This window comes from Xiphias gladius, chromosome 7 (genome assembly GCF_016859285.1).
Source record: "Xiphias gladius isolate SHS-SW01 ecotype Sanya breed wild chromosome 7, ASM1685928v1, whole genome shotgun sequence".
Lineage (NCBI taxonomy): Eukaryota > Metazoa > Chordata > Actinopteri > Istiophoriformes > Xiphiidae > Xiphias > Xiphias gladius.
In genome coordinates, this window is record NC_053406.1 from 9,850,787 (window position 1) to 9,875,025 (window position 24,239).

The 24,239-nt window shown below is 41.1% G+C and overlaps 1 long non-coding RNA gene across 1 annotated transcript in view; it reads left to right on the forward strand.

The window, feature by feature from the left end:
* The first annotated feature begins 10,120 nt into the window (after positions 1-10,120).
* The window catches only part of LOC120792209, a 23,136-nt gene continuing 9,017 nt past the window's right edge, over positions 10,121-24,239 (forward strand). The window contains exons 1-2 of the long non-coding RNA XR_005707783.1: positions 10,121-10,243; positions 12,788-12,891. This is a non-coding gene — a long non-coding RNA (uncharacterized LOC120792209). The remainder of the gene's footprint in view (positions 10,244-12,787; positions 12,892-24,239) is intronic.

Sequence of the window (24,239 nt, forward strand, 5' to 3'; positions counted from 1 at the left end):
TTTTGTATGAAATATGCTACATAAAAAATAATAAAGTTTTATTATTAATATCATCATGAAAAGATGAACCAAAGCATGCAGGCTTCAATTTGCTGTTAATTTTGACACATTTCACCAATGAAAACAAATGGGCCCTCTCATGTGCATGTAATAGCCCTGTAGGACTAACACATCCATCTCCATTTTCAATCTGTGTATAAGCAGTGTTTTTTGTGAAACAGACTACAGATGTTCGGAAAACTGAAAACTTTGGTCTTGATAACATATCTCAGTTTCAGAAACGTGTGTGCGTGTGTGTGCGTGTGTGTGCGTGTGTGTGCGTGTGTGTGCGTGTGTGTGCGTGTGTGTGCGTGTGTGTGCGTGTGTGTGCGTGTGTGTGCGTGTGTGTGCGTGTGTGTGCGTGTGTGTGCGTGTGTGTGCGTGTGTGTGCGTGTGTGTGCGTGTGTGTGCGTGTGTGTGCGTGTGTGTGCGTGTGTGTGCGTGTGTGTGCGTGTGTGTGCGTGTGTGTGCGTGTGTGTGCGTGTGTGTGCGTGTGTGTGCGTGTGTGTGCGTGTGTGTGCGTGTGTGTGCGTGTGTGTGCGTGTGTGTGCGTGTGTGTGCGTGTGTGTGCGTGTGTGTGCGTGTGTGTGCGTGTGTGTGCGTGTGTGTGCGTGTGTGTGCGTGTGTGTGCGTGTGTGTGCGTGTGTGTGCGTGTGTGTGCGTGTGTGTGCGTGTGTGTGCGTGTGTGTGCGTGTGTGTGCGTGTGTGTGCGTGTGTGTGCGTGTGTGTGCGTGTGTGTGCGTGTGTGTGCGTGTGTGTGCGTGTGTGTGCGTGTGTGTGCGTGTGTGTGCGTGTGTGTGCGTGTGTGTGCGTGTGTGTGCGTGTGTGTGCGTGTGTGTGCGTGTGTGTGCGTGTGTGTGCGTGTGTGTGCGTGTGTGTGCGTGTGTGTGCGTGTGTGTGCGTGTGTGTGCGTGTGTGTGCGTGTGTGTGCGTGTGTGTGCGTGTGTGTGCGTGTGTGTGCGTGTGTGTGCGTGTGTGTGCGTGTGTGTGCGTGTGTGTGCGTGTGTGTGCGTGTGTGTGCGTGTGTGTGCGTGTGTGTGCGTGTGTGTGCGTGTGTGTGCGTGTGTGTGCGTGTGTGTGCGTGTGTGTGCGTGTGTGTGCGTGTGTGTGCGTGTGTGTGCGTGTGTGTGCGTGTGTGTGCGTGTGTGTGCGTGTGTGTGCGTGTGTGTGCGTGTGTGTGCGTGTGTGTGCGTGTGTGTGCGTGTGTGTGCGTGTGTGTGCGTGTGTGTGCGTGTGTGTGCGTGTGTGTGCGTGTGTGTGCGTGTGTGTGCGTGTGTGTGCGTGTGTGTGCGTGTGTGTGCGTGTGTGTGCGTGTGTGTGCGTGTGTGTGCGTGTGTGTGCGTGTGTGTGCGTGTGTGTGCGTGTGTGTGCGTGTGTGTGCGTGTGTGTGCGTGTGTGTGCGTGTGTGTGCGTGTGTGTGCGTGTGTGTGCGTGTGTGTGCGTGTGTGTGCGTGTGTGTGCGTGTGTGTGCGTGTGTGTGCGTGTGTGTGCGTGTGTGTGCGTGTGTGTGCGTGTGTGTGCGTGTGTGTGCGTGTGTGTGCGTGTGTGTGCGTGTGTGTGCGTGTGTGTGCGTGTGTGTGCGTGTGTGTGCGTGTGTGTGCGTGTGTGTGCGTGTGTGTGCGTGTGTGTGCGTGTGTGTGCGTGTGTGTGCGTGTGTGTGCGTGTGTGTGCGTGTGTGTGCGTGTGTGTGCGTGTGTGTGCGTGTGTGTGCGTGTGTGTGCGTGTGTGTGCGTGTGTGTGCGTGTGTGTGCGTGTGTGTGCGTGTGTGTGCGTGTGTGTATGTATGTATGTGTCTGTGTGCGTACGTGCGTGTGTGCGTGTGTGTGCGTGTGTGTGTGTGTGTGTGTCGTGTGAGTGACTCTCTCCCAGAGGTCATTGTCTCTGGGTGCAGACGGCTCCGACTCAGGTTCTCAGTGTGGCTTCACTAATCTGCAGTAATTATGTCTCACAGCCAGTTCACTCACAGTCACACACATGCATTGACTCCCTGTCTCACTGACTCTCTTTCTTTTCTCTCCTCTTTCCCTCTCTCTCTATTTTTTCTCAGGAGACCAGAATCGTGGTTGCCTCATGATGGCTGGTAGTGCATGTGTGTACTGTATGTGTGCGTATGACGTGGTGTTACCCATGCCATTGGGCTTCTACCCTGCCGAAGCACAGCTCAAAGGACTCCCTTCACAGCGTTAGGGTGAAAAAAAGACTTAAATGCGTTCGTGACTTGCCATATAGTGAAAGGGGTTTCCAATGCAAGAGTCATCAGCTGCACGCATCACACTCATCTCTCTGGTCCTTTCACTGTGACGCATATCTTCCTTGTATTTCATCAGTCGTCACGCCTTAGGTGCGTGATGACGCAGAGGCTGTGTGGGCAACCTAAATCCAGAATACCTGACTGGGTTCATGGGAGTTCAGTTTAGAGGGAATCCCTCCCTTAAAAGGAATTCCTAGATTTTATTCTAGACAATGGTAAGACCCAAATTTAGAAATAAATTGCAAACACTGATATACAGTGATTCAATGATCAGTTCAACTCTTAAAGGATAATTGCGGTTCACAGTGGGGGTCTTGTTTAGTTATTTTTTCTTATTTTCATAAGCTTGGCCATCTTTTCTATAGGAAATAAAATTATACTCACCAAATTAATTACAGCGATCTGGGAATGCAGCAAAATCACACAAAAAGAGACTTCAAATGTGGCAAAAAACACAAGGAGTTTGACCATCATGCAGGTTTTAAACAATCCCCAGGTTAGGTAAACTAATTTGAGAGAAAAAAAAGCTGACAAAAATAAAATACGTAAAATGGTCCATTGTGGGCACCCAGTACAGTTTATAGATTGACTTCCTGGTTCAGCGTAGACTTATTGTACTTGTTGTAGTTGTGCGAAAACACAGTTTTTCTGCACAATGAGGGACTATTACCAACATTTGGGGTGGCTGAATTAAACTGGAATGATCTTATAAAATCCCATGAGAAGAGTACTGCATTTGCATTATTTTACTTTGTAGCTTTTTCCTTTCCCACTTTTCCCCCACCCCCCCACACATTATATTATATCACACTATATGAGAAGCTTTGTATGATAGTAAGAAATTATCATCATAATATGAAAAAACATGACCATGGACTCCTTTCATACAAAACAACTGAACCCTCAAGACTTCTTTAAACCACTCTCTCTTCCTAACCATAAGAATGACTTGTGAACACATAAAATGTTTATCTTTGGTTTTGCGACCAAAACAAACGTTTTTCATAGGAAAATACATCTTAAATTAGCAAAATGTAGTAACACTACCACAAGAACAGAATCTGTAATCATGTGAGTGCATATTTGCATGGCAATTTTCACACAGTTGTAAGGCACAGTAAACAACAGTTATTATAGAAACACACACTGACACGCTCAGAGGATATCACAGTCAGCACACAGAATAGTTAGACATATCATAGTTCATTCTTGTTGTACAGTATTAAAATACCTTCTGTAGACTTGTAAATAACTCCATGAAGATAATCCATCACATTACCGAATTTGGTTATGCCAGTTTTATTTAGTTGTATCATTATTAAACTGTGCTAGAATAAAGTTTTTTCATATCAGCTTGTGCATAACATTTCATTCTCCTCGCTGTCAATCACCTAACACTCAAAGAAAGACATCAAAGTCTCCTCCTGGAAATAATCTCTCAAAAATGTATCACCTTTTGAACTTTATTGTTTTATGCAAGTCTTTTCTTGGAAGTTGGTAGAATACAGTTGTTTGCAAATGCTTTTTTTTAAGAAGGTAGGGATCGTGTTAAGGTTTTAAATTCACTGGAAAATATACAGTGGCTATGTGGCAAAAACAAGAAAATTAAAAGTGATATAATTTTATATGACAGAATGGGAGCACGCAGATAAGAAAATCAGACGTAAAATGAGCCCTAGTTTAGGTAAACAATCTAAAAATAATTAACTTAATTAGATCTAAAATTTAGCCATCCCTGCGTGCAACTTTTAAAACAACACACCTATTTATATTCACAGACATCATGACTATAATGAAGTGTTATAATTCATAATTGTGGTTGGCACTCATTTATATTGCAGTGATGGATGTCAAAGTGAACTCTATTTGACCCCGTGACAGCGTTCATTTATTCAGAAGGCAGGTTGGCTTTACAGGACAAACCTGTTCCTTTTCAAAGGAACTCTGTGGAGCGTTTGGCCTGTGTGTCAGTGCGCGTGAACCACAATGAACTCATTAAACTGTTAATATCACTGTCTTCCTCTTCACAAAACCTCAAACCTCACAAGATATTGCATGCTCAATGGTTGAAAAACACAGTCCTGCACACACACAGACACAGACACTCATATACGCACATACAAAGCCTCGCAAAGCTTTTCTGACTAAATGCGTGCCTGGGTGCTTGCTTAAACACACACACTCCCACAGACAGACACACACGCACACACACAGCACAGCACAGCACAGCACTCGTATTTAAACTGATGTGAGTGCTGTCACGACATCCGACTAGTCCTATTTGTTCCACAGAAGCCTTGGCGTGAGAGAGCAGGGTCACCCCACTGGCTCTCATGCAAATCCATTCAGTACACACGCGCACACACACACTCACAGACACACACGCACACACTTAATAGTCCTGCAGATAAGCAAAAAAACAGAGAGACAGGCAGGCAGGCAAGCAGAAAACCATGTAGAGATTCAAGCAAAGAGACAAAAGTGGAGAGTAAAGAAGACTAGGTCAAAACCTAGTATATGGCTAAACCGTGTATGGTCAATGTGCGAAATTGAGGATGTGGTTGAAAACTGTTGTGGAACCGCTGTGAACACATACTTTCAATGGAAAGTAGCTAAAAAGTTGCTAAATGTCGCTAGATGACGCTATACGCTAATTAGCATAATCTTTGCATTGTATTCGCATTCTGCCTGGTTTCAGCCAGTTTCAGCCCTTTATCTGTTTGCTTTTCTCCTACTCTCTGTGCTCACATACACATTAATTTAATGCAGCCGAAATCCCAATAAAACTGTTCACATTTGCATGTTTTTCTGTTCTCGTTTTCCGTTCCCACAATGTCGTCTGAGAAAATCACCATACACATAAGTTAAAAACAATGGTCTCATCTGTGATTTCAGCTATATTTACTTGTAAATTGATCGCCCAGAGAGAAAGTCAGAAGCTCATTCACGTCTGTGTCAGCTGCCGTATGGTCAGTTTAATGAGACACATATAGACGTGTGCCTGCAGACGGAAAACTGACCCTCATGCCTGCAGTGTAAAACTTGCAACTCTTTCTACAGAAAGTAGCTAAGGTTTGTCCACAAACATTTGTCTCTAGGTGCTAGTTGCTAAAGGGGTCCGAAATTGTCAGATATATAGCTGAACAGATTCATGTCTAAAATAAATGATGGTTGAGTTAGAGCTCAAGATTTTAAACCTGTCCTGAGACACTACTCTCACTGGTGGCCCTAAATGTACTGTAACTGTTTGAATTTAAAAACGTAGCTATCATGTCATTTTTTAAGTAAACTTCTTCTTCCCGTCTGTAACTTGCACAACATATCACCTGAAATGTCTGAAGGCAAAAGTGTTTATATCTGTTCCGTACAGCCACACCCATATGTGGGATAACAGTGCACAGTTTTGGACAATCTCTCCTCAAAGGCATTCATAATGTTGCCCTTGTTTGTAGACATGCAAAATGATGGGAAAAAGAAAAGAGAACTTAATAGAAAAGTTCAAATCTTGCCTGCTTTCTCATCTCTGCATACCTGGCCAAGTGCTGCATGATGTGGGCGTCTTCGTCGGACTGTCAGTTTCAGCAGCTTACAAAAGATTGTCAGATATGAATCCCCATATCTGACATGGGAAAGGTGTGGGCAAGGGGATTTCAGACACTGTCCGACAATCCGACAAGCACTTGGTTGAAGCATACTGATAAAGTCCAGTTTTAGACAAATGACAGTAATATTTTTTATGTAAAATTGCCTGTTGCAATTTCACAACAGCACAACAGTAAGTTTTCTAGGGATTCCGCAGGTACAAACCTACATCTGCACCAGCATCTGCATGGGTTTTTGGATTTTAAAGAAAAAATTGGTGAAGACAAGAGACCGGTGTATGTGCTAACAGTGATTTTAGATAACCTGACACAATGATGTTAGCTAGCTGGATAGCTAGTCTCACTGTGTGACTTCTGCTGCGAGGAATTTTTATCACAAGACAAACTACCATTGGGCTTTGTTCTTCATAGGGCCAATGTAAAATATTTCTACGATAGCAAAGCCCCAGGTAAATTATGGTTTATTTATTTATACATTATTACTGTTATTTGAAACTCAACATATATGGAAAGCAGATAATTCTGAATATTACCATGAAAATCAATGCTTCCTATTTTGTACAATTACTTACAGGGTTGTGATCATGACAGTTACTAAAATGGAGGTCAAGGCATTTATTTCTTAGTTATTACACCGCCCTCTGGTGGGTGCACTGACCTACATATGACAAGCCAAGACTTTTCACACGAAAAAGATCGCTTTTTTATATTTTGGTCATTTTTGAAATAAAATAAGACACCCGTGAACTCAAACTGTGTTTGCTAGAGGATCACAGACGGATTTGAGCATTTTAAAGACATGTAAATGACAATAAAGGAAGCACGTCTTCTAACGGATTGTGCACTTATTTGCTCTTGTTATTATTCTTTTTTAGTTATTGTTGGGTGATAACTTTTTTTTTTTGCCTCATTTGATTTGTCTTTTTAGTAACCGCATGTAGCTTTTCTCACCACTCTGAGGACTGCTATGCTAATAGAATTATTTGGACATTACACAAGCCAGTGACAAATTTCCTGGCGTATGGACAAATCAGTCCTTCAGCAAATTTCTCATGAATCAGACATGGGATACTATTTTTACAAAAAAATGAAACACAAAGAAATTTCTGACAGAGGCCCAATGGCTGGCAAAACAGGATCAGGGGACTACCCACAATGACGCAACATAACAGGTGGAAAAGTCTTACATTCACATGGAGTGGTCAGGGCTTGTACAGTGGAGCATTGCGTGCACAAGAGGACCATTTGGTGCTACCCAAAGAAATACCAAGGAAAACAGTTCACATCCGCAGAGCACTGTGAAAGCAGTCTGTGGGATGACCTATTTGGGTTAACTGACTGAGTGAGTGTAGAGGAGCTTATGTCATAAAAGTTGTATAATAATACACAAAAAAACAAAGACCTTTTAATTTTACAGTCTGTGTGTTGTGACTGCCGGCCATCAGCTTCATAATTCTCTCTTTCATTTATCAGTTTTGAACTGGTTCTACAGTATTTTTTACGGAGAGTTTGGTGAGTTTCACCTGCATGTTTGGCCATCGGATTTGTCCTGCATAGCCTAGCCCAAATATGTCAAGCGTGACAATACTTCATTCCAAAAAAAGAATAGTGGGTCATATTCACTCCTCCCCCGTCCTCTTAAATCCTTGCATGCACACACATACACACATAACACACACTTTTGCCTGTCGCCCCTCCCCCTCCCCCTCCTTCCTCCCTCTCTCTCCCTCTCTTACACACACGCACGCAAGCACACACTCAGCATGCTTCATTATACACTTGCCCACACAGCATAGCGTGCCGGAAACAGACTCAATAGATGCCAAGCTCCCAGTCCCTGCAGGCTCAGTGCCCCTAAAACACTGGATGCACCTTCCCAAATTAGGTTAATTTGCTTTTGCCACAGAGACTACCCAAAATACTGTCTAGTGGTTCCACAAATAATTATGACAGAGAAATGATTAGATTCCAGCTTTCATCAATTATTAACCTGACTGGGTTCAATAAAAAGTCCAGCTATAGTGAAATGTATAGCAACTATAATAAAATTATGATACTCAGGGCATTAAAACTGTTATGATGACACTGATGTAGCCAAATACTGTAAATGCAACCAGACTATTGTGAACGTAGTTTTGACCTTTTTAAAAAGCACATTGCTTTGAGTATTTGACATACTACAAAGAGAACACTGATAAACTTTATACGTGGCATAATGATTTGAAAGTACAATCCAGTTATACTGCTTTGCATATGATTCTGAATTAAATGTACAGAATGGTACCAACTCCTTCTTCTTTTGTCCTTGCCACAGGGGTATTTGAGGACATGACCGATTTCAGAGAGGGTAACGGGGAGTGAGACAGAAAGAGGAGGGGGAGATACAGAGAAAGGGCTTGTGTTTTCTCTCCCCTCTCCCCTCTTTGGCCAAGTGGGGTGCGAAGTTTTAATATTGTCTCTGTCTGAGTACAACATTTTTCTCCCCTTTTGTCATGTTCACCAATTTTTTTCTGCTGTGGAGGCAGATAGACAAACACGGAAGGTAGGCTAGACTTGAGTGGGTGAGTGCAATTTGCATCAGAGTGACTGAGTCTGCATGATTCATTGACGGGTCCATAAATAGCACGACATGCATCCCAAATGAAATCATACCAAAGATCTCTCTGTCCCTCGCTCTCTCTCACACACTCTCTGTAATGGTAGGGAACATTCAGACAAGTTTGCTTTGGTCAGCCACAGTAAAATGACGGCAATGATATCACATAAAAAAGGCAAAAATATCTGTCTAAAGACATTTGTTTAAAATCTATTACCACAAAACGATTGGTCCTTTAAAAAGCCCTGCAGGAATGTCTGGCTGTTATTTCACATTACTTCTGAGGCAATGAATTAAATGCACACAACCCAAACTGAGCATGGAGTTTGACCTGTGCAAGCAGGCAGATCTCAGCAATGCGACTTCAAGAAAAAGTCAGTCTGCATATTGTAAACAATAGCCAATTCATGCTTTGTTTTACCAAATAAAAAAACGTGTTTATTTTAAAGGTAAACTCACTATACTTATTCTCAATAAATGTATTCTCAGCAGATTTTTTGTGTGTGTCTCTTGGAAGGCTCCGACATCTTGGAAATTGTACTTGTTATCCTAGAGTCAATATATAAAGATACACAAAAGGATCAATATCAGTTTCATCTTCTTGTATCTTAATGAGTCCCCCCACTTCATTGGTTAACTCTGTAGTTGAATGACATATATCCACAGGAATTGTCACTAACGCGTTCACATCAATCATGGCCCTTCCTGCCACGTGAAGCATGAAATTGAAGTGACCAGCATTACAAACTGAAGTTTCCACCCCCTGAGACCGAAGGCGGTTAAGGTGGTTTTGGTGAAGATTGACTGTTGCTCAAGAGGTTAAAATGACAAGCTTCCACACCAGTGGCTGACAGATAAAGTTGCTGAGTTCTTAAGAGGCTGCACAGTTAAGATAAAATCTTTGACTCTGCCTAGGAAATGTTTTTCTTTTTGTTGTTTTTTGTTTTGCTATTTTTAACAAATTGCTATGACAACAAAATAAAAAAATTACAATAAAATAATACGTTATCACCAGGACTGTGATAGTTAGTGTATGATCATAACTAGTGGTGGCAGAAGTATTCAGACCCTTTACCTAAACAAAAGTAGTAATACCACACAATAAAGTATTCCATGGCAAGTAAAGGTCCTGCATTTTAAATTTCTGAAAGTAAAAGTACCTAAAGTACTCATCGCACAGGAAAAAGGCCCCTGTCAGTGCTGTATTATTAAATATTATAATATTGTATTATAATATTGGATTGCGCATATTTCAACTATTTATACTATTTTGTTATATATGTAACTTAATCTTTAATTCATCATAGCCTTTACATGTAAAATTTTAATCTACAAAGTAATTAGTTACTATAGCTGCGTTGTGGAGTAAAGAGTATAATATTTCCATCTGAAATATAGTGTAGTGGAAGAAGGGAAAAAGTAGCATAAAACAGAAATACTGAAATAAAGTAACTCTAAGTTGAACTCAAGAAGAGTACCTGACAAAAATTTACTTGCTGTAGTTATATTCCAACACTGATAATTATCACAACTCATATTGAATTATATACCATGCTTTTATTTTGATGGAAAAAGCAACTTTAGGTGCTCGTCCTGACCGTTCATTGGACGTTCTGCGCTGCGCGTCTACGTGATAATTCTGCGTCGTAGCCATAGTAACAGCCAGACTATGGCGTACACCCGGAGCCAGGTCCAGTTAAAATAGTATTTTGTGATTATTTTCGCCTTCATTACGAGCGAGGCGCTTTATAGTGGGTAGGTAATGAAGCTTTGCTCACAAGTTAGTAGAAGTTAAAACAGAAAGTTGCATCCTCATATGGCTGCGGTGTTAAGTGCTAGTTTAGGTGAGAGAGCGCACTGATTTGTTTAGAGTTAGTTATCGTCCGGTCGACTCAGCTTCCTTTCTCTTTCAAACAATGTCTGTCCCTCATTTAATAAACAAGGACATTCACAAATGTAGGTTTTATGCCAGATAACGTTTACTATACCTTCATCTAAACAAACCTGCGTTTTGCGCACAACACACGTAAGCTAATGTAGAGACTTGAAATGTGCCATTCTAAGTGATGAGTTTATGCTAACTTATCGACTTAATTATATTATAGGTTATATAGTATCTCCGTAATATAAATTTCTAAACTTAAAATTGCTTTCATATGAAGCCTGTATAGGCCTACAAGCCACTCTAAAAATTAGTTAATGAATTATGTCATATGGATGAAACCAAGTGTGCATTTTTGGACTGTGTGTTTTCAACCATGTGCTTTAATTGCGTCAGTGAACTGTTTTCTGGCTACTACTTAAAGTTTGGGTAGGAAGGAGGCATAGTTGTTAGATAAGACTATAACAAAATGTCACACTGCTGAACTCCTTAAACAAACAATTATCTTTGTGGATCGGTAAAATCAAATCATTTCAACTTCTGTCAGGAAGAGATGGGTTAGGGGCATTTCTTCATCTTGGGGCCTCCCCTCTCTAGTGGCTAAAAGCTTTTTGCCCCTCAGTGTGCTTGTGCTAAACTGTGTGTTCGTGTATGTTTTCCTCTCACGACTCAGGCATGCGTCCATGCAGAATAGATGAGTTTATGAACAGCTTGCCTCTCTCACATTAGACTGATTAATAGTTCAATCAGGGCTAAAACGGACAAAATGTCACGGAGGAACAGTTGTCATGCAAAATCAGGCCTTTATATCTGTGTCCATCTAAAATGATAGGCCTGCTTAATGCTGTCACAGGGCGTTACTAATTTATCTACGTTGTATGAGCCAACGGAGGATCTCTGCTGTGTTTTAAATGCAGGGCCTAGAGACAGTGGGGGGACAATCAGGCTATTAGCGTGCGTGAGCATGAAGCCTGCTCTTTGATTGGGCAGGGTTTGTGTGTCTGCACTGGTGTGTTTAAGAGAGACAGAGAGGGTACACAAGCTTGTTTACGTGCTAGTGCTTAAATGTTTTGTGTGTTTTTGCTGTACATTTTCATGTGTGTCCTTTCACTCTGTTTCCCTCTGATGGTCTGTGAGGGCATTTAATGTCTGGCATGCAGCCGAGCACAGGGGACCATCTGATAGGAGTGACCTCTGGCCCTAAGTTAGCCAGAGGTATTTAATCTGAGGCCAAGTGATGAGATGGCGTGATGCTTTCTCCTCACTAATGGTGAGCTGATAGATAAATGCCCTGAAAGCGTGCACAAACAGATAGACAGACAGAGGCTAGGCCTTTCATCACTGTTCTCCTCGCACGACCTCCTGCACCCATGCTCAAATTACTGACTGTACCTCAGTGGCTACTGTTACACGACAGGTGAAACCTAAAACACATACAAGTAAACTATCACCTTAATCATAAATTAACAATGACACACAGACAAAAGAGTTGTTAGAACTTTGTTTTGTGGAAAGTTCCCTCACTTGAAGGTTGAATCGGTCCTTGTTAAACCTTCTGTTACCTTGCAGTGGAGGACAGGCTAATGTATGGCTCTGAAGTCAAAATACCCTCAGCTGTGAAATGCCATAATCTAGAATCTATAAGCTTAATGCAATAAGCTTGACTGATTAATCTATTGAATAGAGTGTACAGTAAATGGGTTTAATATGGTGGACATCACGCTAAGGGATTTACTCTTATGTTAACCTCAGAGGTTAAGTGCTATTCATCAGTTTAAAAGTACCACCCATTTTTATCCTGCAAAGAGTATTTGATTTTCCTGGGCAATATTAGTTAGAACACTATGTCTTAGGATGCTTGTAGAAATAATTTCATATAATGCTTCATGCATCACAGAACTCACCCTTCAAGAGCTCAGTACACCCCCCCCCCCAAAAAAACAAACAAAAAAAGACAATGTAGTCAGGATTTTGCATTTCTCTCTTAAAGGCTTAATATTTCTATGAGTTTGCAGTAGAGCCAAAACAATTAGTCAATAAATGGACTGCTTGATCAGAAAAATTAACCAGCAACAGTTTTGATAATTGATTAATAATTTATAAAGCAAAATGCCAAACATTCATTGGTTCCAGATATTCTAATGTGAGGACTTAGTGGTTTTCTCTGTTTAATAGAATTTTAATTTGATTGTTTTTTGCTGTTGGCCAAAACAAACAATTTAAAAATATATCCTAGGACATTTTTTTCACAATTTTTTGACTTTGTATCAATGAAATTATTAAATCGACAGATTAATCAGTATTGTAAATAATTGTTAGTCACAGCCCTAGTTTGCAGCACCGAATGAATATCAATAACACACACTGTAAACTATTTCCAGGGTAGCTAATTCAGTTGGTCCTCTGCTTGTTTCCAGGAGACAAGGAGAGATCTATGGAGGCGGAGCAGGAGAAGGAGAGGGAAATGAAGATGGTTCTTCACTGTCCTCCGATCTACCCACTGCCTGAAGAAATAAAAAAGGTAGGCAATGATTCAAAAATCATGCTCCTGAAAACGCTTGGCAGGTACCTCGCTGATTTTGTATTTGAACGTATATCTGAGCACCAAGACTCCCCTCTCGGGAGAATAATTTTCAGCAAACACATGCATTAGTTTTTGGACCATGCTGTACATGTTACCTTTGAAAGCAACATATTAATGAAAGACCATATTGACACAACATATGTTGTTAAGAAATATCTTTTTTACAACCCAGGAATACAAATGTGTTGAAAACACATTCGTTACATCCTGATGAGTTTGTTAACACTCCATTCTTTCCATATGCTACAGAAATCCATATGATTTGAGTAAGAAATGGGACAATGTCTCTCTCTTAATCTTCCATCTGTTTTAGGATAAAGCACACAGGAAGTAACATGGCAATGATTGCGTGTTGCTTCATATCCTTGTCAATGTCAGGTGGCAGTTATATAGTCCCATATGATATGCCATATGGTATGAATATAAATTAGCAGGGAATATCTCCTGCTTTTCCCCTTTAAACAGGAGGCACATAGAGTATCTACTACCAGTTATAGCAGTTTATTCTCTGTCTGTCAAAGGAAATTACTATTTCCAAAGATCATGTTTTCCAGAAATTAATATTTTAAATAATATTATTTTCAAGCTGATTTTTACATTACAACATACGTTTTGAAAAGGGCTTTTATATCATTACACATCAAAAATACAGTGTATAGAGCACATACAAAGCAAAGTAATTAGACAAAGAAAATGTTTTGGCCAGTGGCCAATAGTCCATTTTTGGAACTAATACTTCCACAGTGGAGCCAGCAGCAAAGTTTATGTCGCTTTAAGCATTGTGTGTTGCTGCTGCATAGTCATGACATAAATAAGTCAGTACTTTACAGAATCGTTAAGATCATAATGTGACACATTTTTATCACATTAAAATTTATCATGGACTATATAATATGGCACACCCCTAAAGTTGACTTGTTTACACCCTGTCTGTTGGTCCCACTTTAGGTGCATAGTAGTGAGATTACTCAATGGATAAGCTAGACTGCTCACTATCTCTCTCTCTGTGTTTGCTCCTTTCTTTCTGTTTGTCTCAGTTCCTCTGTCTGTTGCTCTCTAGTAATTTCTGGAATTTGTCATTGAGGCCAGTAGATGGCTGTGAACAATACACCCACTGGTATTATGTGAGGGTGGCCATTCCATGCCCATGTACAAACACCCCCCCCCCCCAAACCTTCCCCTGATAGTCTCCTACAAACACACCCATTTATTAACAGTACACACACAGACACAGACACAGACACAGACACACACACACACACACACACACACACACACACACACACACACACACAATCACACAGTCCATTTTCTCATCCATCCATTTGTCAATCTCTCTTTCTGCCTGCTGTGTCATGACCAACAGACTCAAATGGGAATCCATTTTATTTATCGATTTCTGTAGTGGGCATCCATCTCTCCCCAGTGTGTGTGTGCATCCATTTCAGTCGTTCTGTTTATGATTTGTCAGAGGGGATATGTGATAACCGGACACAGAGCAAAGAAAAGATAGAAAGAGAGACTGTAACAAAGAATGAGAGAATGAGGAGAGACTGACATTTTTCTCAGAGCCCATCTGGTTCAGTCTCAGGATATACCTCCCTCCCTCCCTCTTTTCCTCCCTCTGTCATCCACTCAGATTCCAATAGGTCCGTAAAATAGAGGATGTTCTGGGTTTAGCCCCCCACTGAGTACACTTCAGCACCTTTTATTAGAGGAGGCTTAGGTGGCTGGGGGTGAGTCGAGAACAAAAAACAACAGAGGCAGTGCGTTGCAAGTGCAAAACTGTGGGCAGCACCATGTGCGCTAGTTGGCGTGGGAGGCAAAGAGGAGGTGGTGTACTAACAGGCCCATTTAAGTGCTGTTAATCCTGGTGTGCTGGGAGAGGGCTGGCACCAAGGTTTAATGGTGGGCTGCTGAGAAGGAGAGCACTGTGGTTATACACACATACACACACACACCATGCCTCCCACCCACACACTTGGGCAAGGAAACACACATACTCACACTGAACTTTGATGCCGAAAGCATGCTTATTGTGTGTGTATACACAGGGACGCAGCTTAATTACAGATACAGGTACACACACCCACATGAAAACACACACTCATACTTTGCAAGGCAGTAGTTGAATTAAATTTCAAAGTAAACGTTGGTAGACAGGGTGTGAGACCACCAACTGCCAAATGGCTTTCCTTCTCATATGGATTTTCTCCTAGATTTCAAAAACTTGCAGGTGGATTGAAAACTTAATAATTTTCTATTATGTTTGATTCTGTGCTAGACATTAAGCATCTGGTCTGGCAGCCCTTCCCCAGCATCTCCCTGTCTTCTGTCCAGTGCCTGCTGGGATATTACTAAACACAGATTTATTTGTACAGTGACGTCCATATTGTTCCACAGTTTCTCTATGAAATGTTTCAAAATTTGTACGAACTACATTTTTATATGAACAATCTGCACTGCACTTATGATGAAATAAGAGGGTACATTTATTACATTGCCTTATAGCTCCTTTCTGAGTGGATTACTTCAGTGAGGTTAATGGGATGGTAGGGAACAGTTTTATTATTTTGTTCCATATTTCTGTGCAGCAAAACCAACCACGCTAATCGTAATGCCAAAATTTTTTGACTGGATTGTTTCTGTAAGTATAGCAGTTATTGCAAGGGAACTTAAAATACAGTACTGTAATGTATTTTAAATATGCTGACAATGCATGCTGCTCTGCAGTTTCCCCCAGCATCATGTGAATATAGTCACACTTCCCCTCAATTTCTGTCTTTGTCTTTCTCAAGGGCACATTAGCACTTATTATTCATGGTCCCGGGAGTATTACTCCCTCCTTTCAATGATGGTCTTGGGATTGAAAATCATCTCAAACCTGCTTCTCTAAGCAGGTGGTCAGACTAAAAATAGTACTGCAGTTAAAAAACGCAAAGGGGCTGCATTGGCGTGTTGCTACAGGTACCAGAAAGATAAAATATAATCTAGGAAGTCCGGTTTGATTAAAGCATCCAATTAAATTGAAAGTTTATCAGACACCAAAACACTGCCCAGAAGTTTACAATACTGTGAGACAGGCTTTTAATACTCTGTAATTTATATATTTATTTTGATCTAATTTAAATTATCATGTCAGCAATAATATTATCTTCTCATCTGACGATAATGAAAAGTTGAATACGCTATGCATTTTACAAAGTAATCTACCTGGATGCTGTGCTTACACTCATTTGATTGGACAACACAGTGCGCTGCTGGATGACATTGCAGTGGTCCTCTGCTTCAGGACCCCTGATGTTCTGATGCAGTGACGCAGAGCTACTGTTGGTCTGAACGCAGCATAAGCATTGGTCTATAGCCACCTCAAAACTCCAAACAAAGCTGTTTCACCTCTTCCTTACTTGGCGGGATTTTTCTCCAAGTTGTCAAAGTGACACTTTAACTGAGAAGATGTGTTCCCTCTTTCCTAGCACAATGTTCCAGTCCAAATGTGGCTGAAGGATTAGTTGTTTTAAGTGTAGCACTGAATGGAGTACACCACAGCCTTTTTACACAGCTGCTGAGCACCTCTTGTTCTCCATAAGGTGCTGATACTACCTATTCACTTTTCAAGTGTCACAGTCTGAGAGGAGCTCAAACACACAGTGTAACAGGACAAGACGTTCAACTCCAAGAGAGAGGGAAGCACAGGCAGAAGAAGAGAGAGAAGCAAGAAAAGCAAGCAGAGAAAGAGACAAAGACAGGAGGGAAAATACTCCCAGTTAACTGCTCTAATGTTGTGGTATGTGAAGAGCTCCGAAACACAATGTAACAGGACAAGACGTTCACTTCAGAGATAATTAGAGAGGGAGTGAAGGGCAACAGAGGCAGAGAGAGAATAGGCAGCATCCCAGTGTTTGTTCAAGAGAGATAACTAAAAGATTTTCTGTCTAGTTTTCTTCAGAGAGAGAGAGTCAATGAAGAGACTAAGACTAGAAAACCAATAATGAAGACACTTTCTGTCACACACACATGCAAGCACACAAACACCCAGCTCTCTCCTTAATGGTGTTGAACTTTTTTGTGTTTCCTTTCATAATTCCAGACATACACATTACCAACACACCAGGAGATTATAGACAAAACATCGATACTTAAAAAAGGCTGTGTTTACCTACCCTCCTCCGTCCGCACACGTACACACACACACTGCATGCCATGGCATGCATTCACTACCTGTCTGACTCTAGTTTCATTTATAATTGAGGAGTTTCTCAGTTTTGTTAGCAGGTGCATTCACATTATAGTGTGTTTCAGCCTGAGGCTGCCATCCCTTCTACAGAGTCTCAGCAACATGGTACTTCCTCCTTCTTTCTCTATCTCTCTCTCACTCTCTCTCTTTCTATATGAAGTACTTGTGGCTCTAGGTGGACAGCTGACAGAGCAAAGACTGGATGTGAAGCCTTGGGCCTGTAATACTGACCTGACTGACTGCTGTGTGCAAAAGTGTGGACTGTAGGTAAAACTATGTTGAGTTCAAGCACTGTGTGTTTCTGTGTGTGCTCTTGTATTATTTAGGGGTTAAGGTTACACAATGTCTCCATAGTCTGCGTAGCAAAAGCAGTACATTAGCAGAGCAGCAGCAGCTTCGGTCCTCACAATACAGAGTTTAGGTAAAACAATTACATTACATTACACTTTAATGTAACAATAAATGTAGATCTGGTGGTTATATGCCTTTTGCTATGCACACTCGATAATAAATGGAAAAAGAGTAGTTTGCTCCATGTACACATTAAAACCTATTGTGGAGCTTTACTTTAAATCAGTTAAATTTTTAGCTGTTCCCACCTTGAAGGCAGACGTGCTGTCACATTTGACTTGTGTTATAAACGTAACAGTTCCACATGTAAGATTCCTGGTGTACAAATTTAGACCTGCTGATGTGATCAGAGTCCATGCTGTTACCACACCGCCCTCTGTATGTTGACAGGACAGGTACAAAAGAGACTAGGCCTCACACATCTTCAGTAGAATTTGGAAGTTTGAGTGTTACCCAAACTGATAAAAGCCCCTGCACATGTTTATCTAACCACTTCACCTCTGTGTGACCAAAATAAAACTTCCAAACTGCTCCTGAAGTTTTTTTTTTTCTTACTTCAGTTAAAAGTTTCTGTTGTTCATAACATGCTACATCAGTCAGACTTTTGTGTCTACTGAGCCTCTCTGATTTGTCATTTTTTTACATGGTTGTAATAAAATCTACGTGTTTCAAGTTAACTTTTACCGAATATCTGAACCAAACCTGATTAAATGAATGTAGTGAAAAAATTAAACGTTGGGAATGGACCTGCATTTGTGATGGTTAAGTTTATTTTATAGGGACCAGGCATTGCATTATGTCAGTGGGGGTCCCCATTAGTATAGTGTACAACCTAAAAGTGCATCCATGCTGCCGCAAAGGTCTGTATGATGCAAATTTCGTCATCTCCCATGTCCGCAAGTGCTGTGTGCTGACATATGCTGTGGACATGTCCCGCTGCCTGCGTCTGTTTTGAAAAAGGACATATTGTAAAGTTATCTGCTAATTTGTTGGACCATACCTATGACTATGACCTGGGTGTGTGTTAGTACACATCAGCCTTGCTTCTGCCTCTCTGTGATTTTAGCTGCATTTGTAAGAAATGGTACTATAGAAAAATATTTGAACTTGAACTAAAGGCATTCTCAACTCACTTGAGTGAAAAAAAATCCCTTTCAATAGAAAATGTATCATTTTTTGGCAGCAGGGCAAAACTGTATAGAAAGTTGAGATGTCTTCATATAGTCTGAAGTCTAATGTACGCAGTAGTACAGTGTGTTCTTTTGGACACCTCACCAGAAGCTAAGTTGTTTAAGTTGCAACACCGAAACACTCTCGACACCAGACAGGGCTGGTTTGTTCGCTTCTACTGAAGTCTGTCATTTCAATGACGAATCCGCTGCCTGATTCTAAAAACATTTTCTACGTCTCTCTCTGTTTACTTTTTTAGTGTAAACGTGTAAATCGAATTCCTGACTAGCCTCTGTTGTGTCTTTTCGTGAGTCTGACTGTTGACCGAGGGCTCTCAGCTGCTCTTGCTCTCCCTCTCCCTCCCTCCATCCATCCATTTTTAATGTGAGCATGGCAAAGTCTTCTAGAGGAAAAGAGGAGAGGCAAGCCAGATGTCCCAGGGAGCTACACCATGCTACACATCTCTCCTTTTCTTTCTTTTTCTGTCTCACTTTCTTTCTCTCTCTCATTCCCTCGGTTTTCCCCTTCTTGAATAATGGATAGTTTCAAACCAGACACGCTCCTTCCTTCTTCTCAGACCTCAGGAGGTTGCTGGATAGTGGTAGCACATGTGTTGTCTGTTCACTCTAATCAGTGTATCACAGACTTGCTCCCATCCTCCTCCTCCCTCCTCATTCTCCTCCTCCTTCTTCCTCCTCTTTGGCTGTTTTTCCTGTTCCACCCTTACCTTTCCTCCCCTTTTTCAGTCTGTTTTCTTAAATCCGGGGGAAGAGAGAGAGATTAAGAGAGAGAGGGAGAGGGGGAGGTTTCATCAGATGAATGCCGATCTGCAGTAATGACTGAGAGACAGCGGGGGGATTATTGTGCAATATTGTCACGGGTGTTGTCTGGTGCCTGGTAATACAAAGTGACAATATTGCATGATAATCCACGGGTCATTACAAGGTCACTGTTGCTTTTATGAAGCAGTTTCCATACCAGCCAAAGTGGAAGTTGTTTTTGAAAGATACATATAAAGCAAGTTTTCAGGCACTCTCTTCCTGAATACAAAACCATTTGCTAGGGCAAGGGCTTTTTTATAGACTCAGCATTTTGCACTGATTCTTTAACACTCTTAGAGAAAGAAATTCACTATCAAAAGAGGAAGAATTTCCTCATTGATAGTAGCCTCATTGGAACATTATCCATGATATTCACAAAGATTTTTTTTGTGTTTTCAGCCAGGGGTATAAATCTCATGGAAAATCTTGCTCTGTTGCATTTACTACCTCTCTTCCCACACTATCATTTCGTTGACTGCTATCATTTCTTCACATCATGGTTACTGCTTTCACTACGTACGCATATTCAAAGCTGAATACAGCTTTATGTATGTGTCTTATGTATGTGGTTGCTGTTGAAATTCTAAGAAACCTCATTAACTGAGGTAGAATTTGAGGCAAGTTGAGGGAAAGTGGATACAAAAGAAAGGTAAAACAGACCACTTACAAACCCGTCACACTTAACAGTAAATGAGGTTATGATTTTCTTGTAAACATTCTATGAACTTAATAATATATATATATACATTCTGCCTCACTCAAAAGGTGGCCTTTGGTGACGTTAAACTTTAGTTATTTGTACAGTCAAACTGAATTAGGTGGTCTCTGTTTTACTCATCCATAAGTGTCTGAAGCTTATTTGCATAATGTTCAGCGCAGAGACTCAGGACAGAGTTAAACACTGCAGGCGATGGCTCTTGTTTTCTCTTGCTCAAGAAGGTTAAATGAGGTTGCATTTTGCTTCGCTCCACTGACTGTCATCTAGTCAGACAGAATGTCATCTATTTCCACCTGGTTGGTTTAAGCTGTAAATGAAGAACACAAAAGTAGGATTAGATTTAAGAAGGTATGGTCTTATTCACAAACTGCAACAGAAAAATAGAACCCGCACAGATAGACAGGCGGGAAGGCACGCACACACAGTTCAGCCAGTGTTACCTCCTCTGGCCTCACTTGGCTTGCTCGTGCCGTGCCATGTCGTGCCGAGCTGCGTGTTTTGATGCGTGGTCTAGTGGGGCTAAAGGAAGCACATGTGTTGTCTGCTAACTCAGATTAATGTAACAGACTATACTCCCCCTTCTTTCTCTGGCTCCTTTTTTGCACTGGCCGCCCTGCTGTCCTGCCTTCACCCCTTATGTCTGCACTCAGTCTATGTTTTAAACCTGGGCCCTGAGAAACATAGAGATTCATTAAAATATAACATAGTGCTTCTCTTGTTTTGTTGGTATAGTATGTAGTGTATTGGAGTCTGTAAAGTAAACAATCTAAGTTAAAATGGTATAAAACATCAGCTGCAGGGCTCAGGAGTGGAACTGAAGAGTCAAACTACCCTCGACATATATTATCATTCAGCTGTTGCAGAGCTACTGTAACATTATGTTCCCAGTTGAGGGGCATATAGTACAGCTAGAGGTATTACAGCTAGAGGTATTACAGCTAGTTCTGCAGCTCCTAGTGATTAACTTAATCTGGTTGCACCATTAAAACTTAAGAAAGCTAGTAAAGACTTTAGTTATGTGTAAATCGGTTGATAGGATTTACATATCACTGCACTGCCCAATCGAGAGCAAACAATTTAAACAGGAAGTCACTGCTTCAACACAAGCTGTAACATAACTGCCAAAAATAACAGTTTTAGGGGCCAACAATTTAGTAAATTAATGTCATACCTTAAGTATGTGTGACTTTATTTTATCTAATTATGGAGAAATTTGTTTTAGAGTAATTTACTTAGTCAGAAAGTAATAATGATAATAATAATAATAATAATAATAATAAACTTTATATGTATATAACCTATCATACATACAATGTGGAACCAAGTGCTTCACATAATTGTATATACAGTACATATATTTAAAAAAAAAGCATTGGCAAACACAGCATTATATACAGTAAAAGATGGTAAAATTATATAAATACAGTTAAGACTCAGAAGAAAAGGAACAAAAAAAGACTAAACAGACTACAACATACAAGCAGGATTAAAGAGGTGAGTTTTATGATGTTTATTAAAACAATTTACAGAAAATACAAGGCAGATGTTTATGGGAAATCTGTACCGTAGTTTTGGCCTATAGTAAGAGAAAGCTCTCTCTCCATACTTCTTAGTCTTAACTGTTGGTATAGTTAATGATGTAGTGTTTGATGACCTAAGGTCAGCGGCTGTGAGTATAGATGGAGAGACAGTCAGCTAGGTGCTCTTTTACTTCTTCTTGTTAAGACTGTATTTTGTACAAGCTTCATTCTATTCACTGATATGTTTTGGTAATCCAGTAAAAAGAGCATTGCAGTAGCCCAGATGAGAGAACACTGATCAGTTTATTGCATTTTGAAGAATAAGGCATCGTCTGACTTTGGAAATATTTCTTAGTTGGAAAAGTGCCGTCCTACTGATGTAGTCAGTATGTTTACTTGGTTGGAATAATTTTCTATGAAGACACCCAGACTTTTTAGGTTGAGTCTGCTTTGCCAGAGTTTTGAATCCACCAAAAGAATTCTGTCTCTATTAGAAGCAAGACCAATAACTATAATTTCAGTTTTGTCCTCATTTAATTTCAAATAGTTGTTACACATACAATTTGAGTTAAGGTATTCTGTTATCCGATTTAAACATTTCAGATCATCGGGCACTTACGATGTGTAAAGTTGTGTGTCGACCTCATAGCTATGAAAAACAAAACCTTCTGTAATTTGACGTATATGTTGTTATTTTAGTGAAAAGAAATGTATATCTTTCCAGTTCAAGTCATTAGTAGACAGCATCTTGATCAAATATGTCGACCATATTTCACATGACCTTTTTTAACTCTTCCATCCAAACAGGATATCCTGTATATGAGCTAACATTAGTTTTGTCAGTTGTTTGGGCTATGTCGCACTTTCATCTGGCAGTTACGGGGTGTAAATGTTTAGTAACAATCAATCTCTATGTAAGAACAAATTTTCGTGGTGCAACTCATTCTAATATAGTGATGTGTAAATCTCCAGCCCATAAACACTTAACTAGGCTAAGTTTGAACTTGCCAATAGCTGGTGCAACCTGCTCCAGGTCACCTGTACTGAACTGTTGGTGTATAACTGATACTGTGGCATGTTATTTGCTGTCTTGCGCTTGGTGACATTTGGTTGCTAGTCAGTTCTGGAGGCTTAGCTAACTTTTAGAGAATACATTAAGACACATAGACTGGTTAGTCGACTTCCACACAACAAACCCCACACACACACACACACACACACACACACACACACACACACACACACACACACACACACACACACACACACACAGAACAAAGTTGATAGCCCAGCCAGTCCTCTGCCTGCTGCGTGCTCTTCAGGATAGTTGTTTGCTGTTGTGTGTGCCGTGCTGTGACATGCCGTGCTGTGCCTCGCGCTTTGTTTGGATGTGATGTGATGCGTGGCCAAGTGCCGGTCGAGGCAGCCATAGGTGAATCTTTCCCTGCCACTGCCCTTTCCCTGCTTCCACGCAAAGGAGCAAATGAGGTAGGCGGACAGGCATACGGGGAACGGGAGGTAAGGAAAGAGAAGATATGCAACAAACATGCAATCTTGGATTATACCCCCCTCCGAACCCTCACTTTATTATAGTCCATATTTTTTTTTACTACCCACTTGGCTCAAACACCCCATCCAACACATGGTTGTCTGCTCTGCTGACTTTCTTGTGACTGCTGCTGATCATTTCAGTGTCTGCTGTCTGCATGCACACATCTGTGAATGTGAGTGATTGACTGTGGATTCCTCAGTGCTACTCAGTGCTACTTCCATACAGACACACAAAACCGGGTACTGACCATCTCACACACTTTGATTCATCCACCACAGTACAGTGTGCCGCTGATCTGTCTGCCCCCTCCCTTTTCTCCTCTCTGTTACGCCCCTGCCCCCCCTGGCCCTTCCCTCTATCCCCTTGTGACGTTACTACCCCTCCCTTTTCCCTCCTTCACACGCACCCCATAAACACACACACACGCATACACACTCAGATAAACAGACATAGAAACATATTCATTCACACAGACACGCACATTGTTTCATATTCAAGGAGGTTGCACGTACACGCAAATATTCACACACATGCCCACTTGTACACTCATGCACTTGCTCATAAACACACACACACACTTGTCATGTGATGTGTGGTGCACCATGGGGTCCAGATGAGTGGAATCTCAGTGTTGGCTCTCGCTACACTGAGCACCACAGGGGGTCTTTATCGTCGCAAAAAGCAACAAAGCCACAGTCACGAAGCGCCGTCTCGATCACACACACAATCGCGAGCACGCACATACATACATTGCTATGTACACACATGCGCCCAGGCATATCCACGCATGCACAGAAAAGCAAAAAGGAAAAAAACAACAACAAAAAAACAAAAGCGCTCAGACACGCATACAAAGTGACAAAAGCTCACAAAAACATTCTCGTTTTGACATGCAAAGGCAAGAGCACAGCTGGAC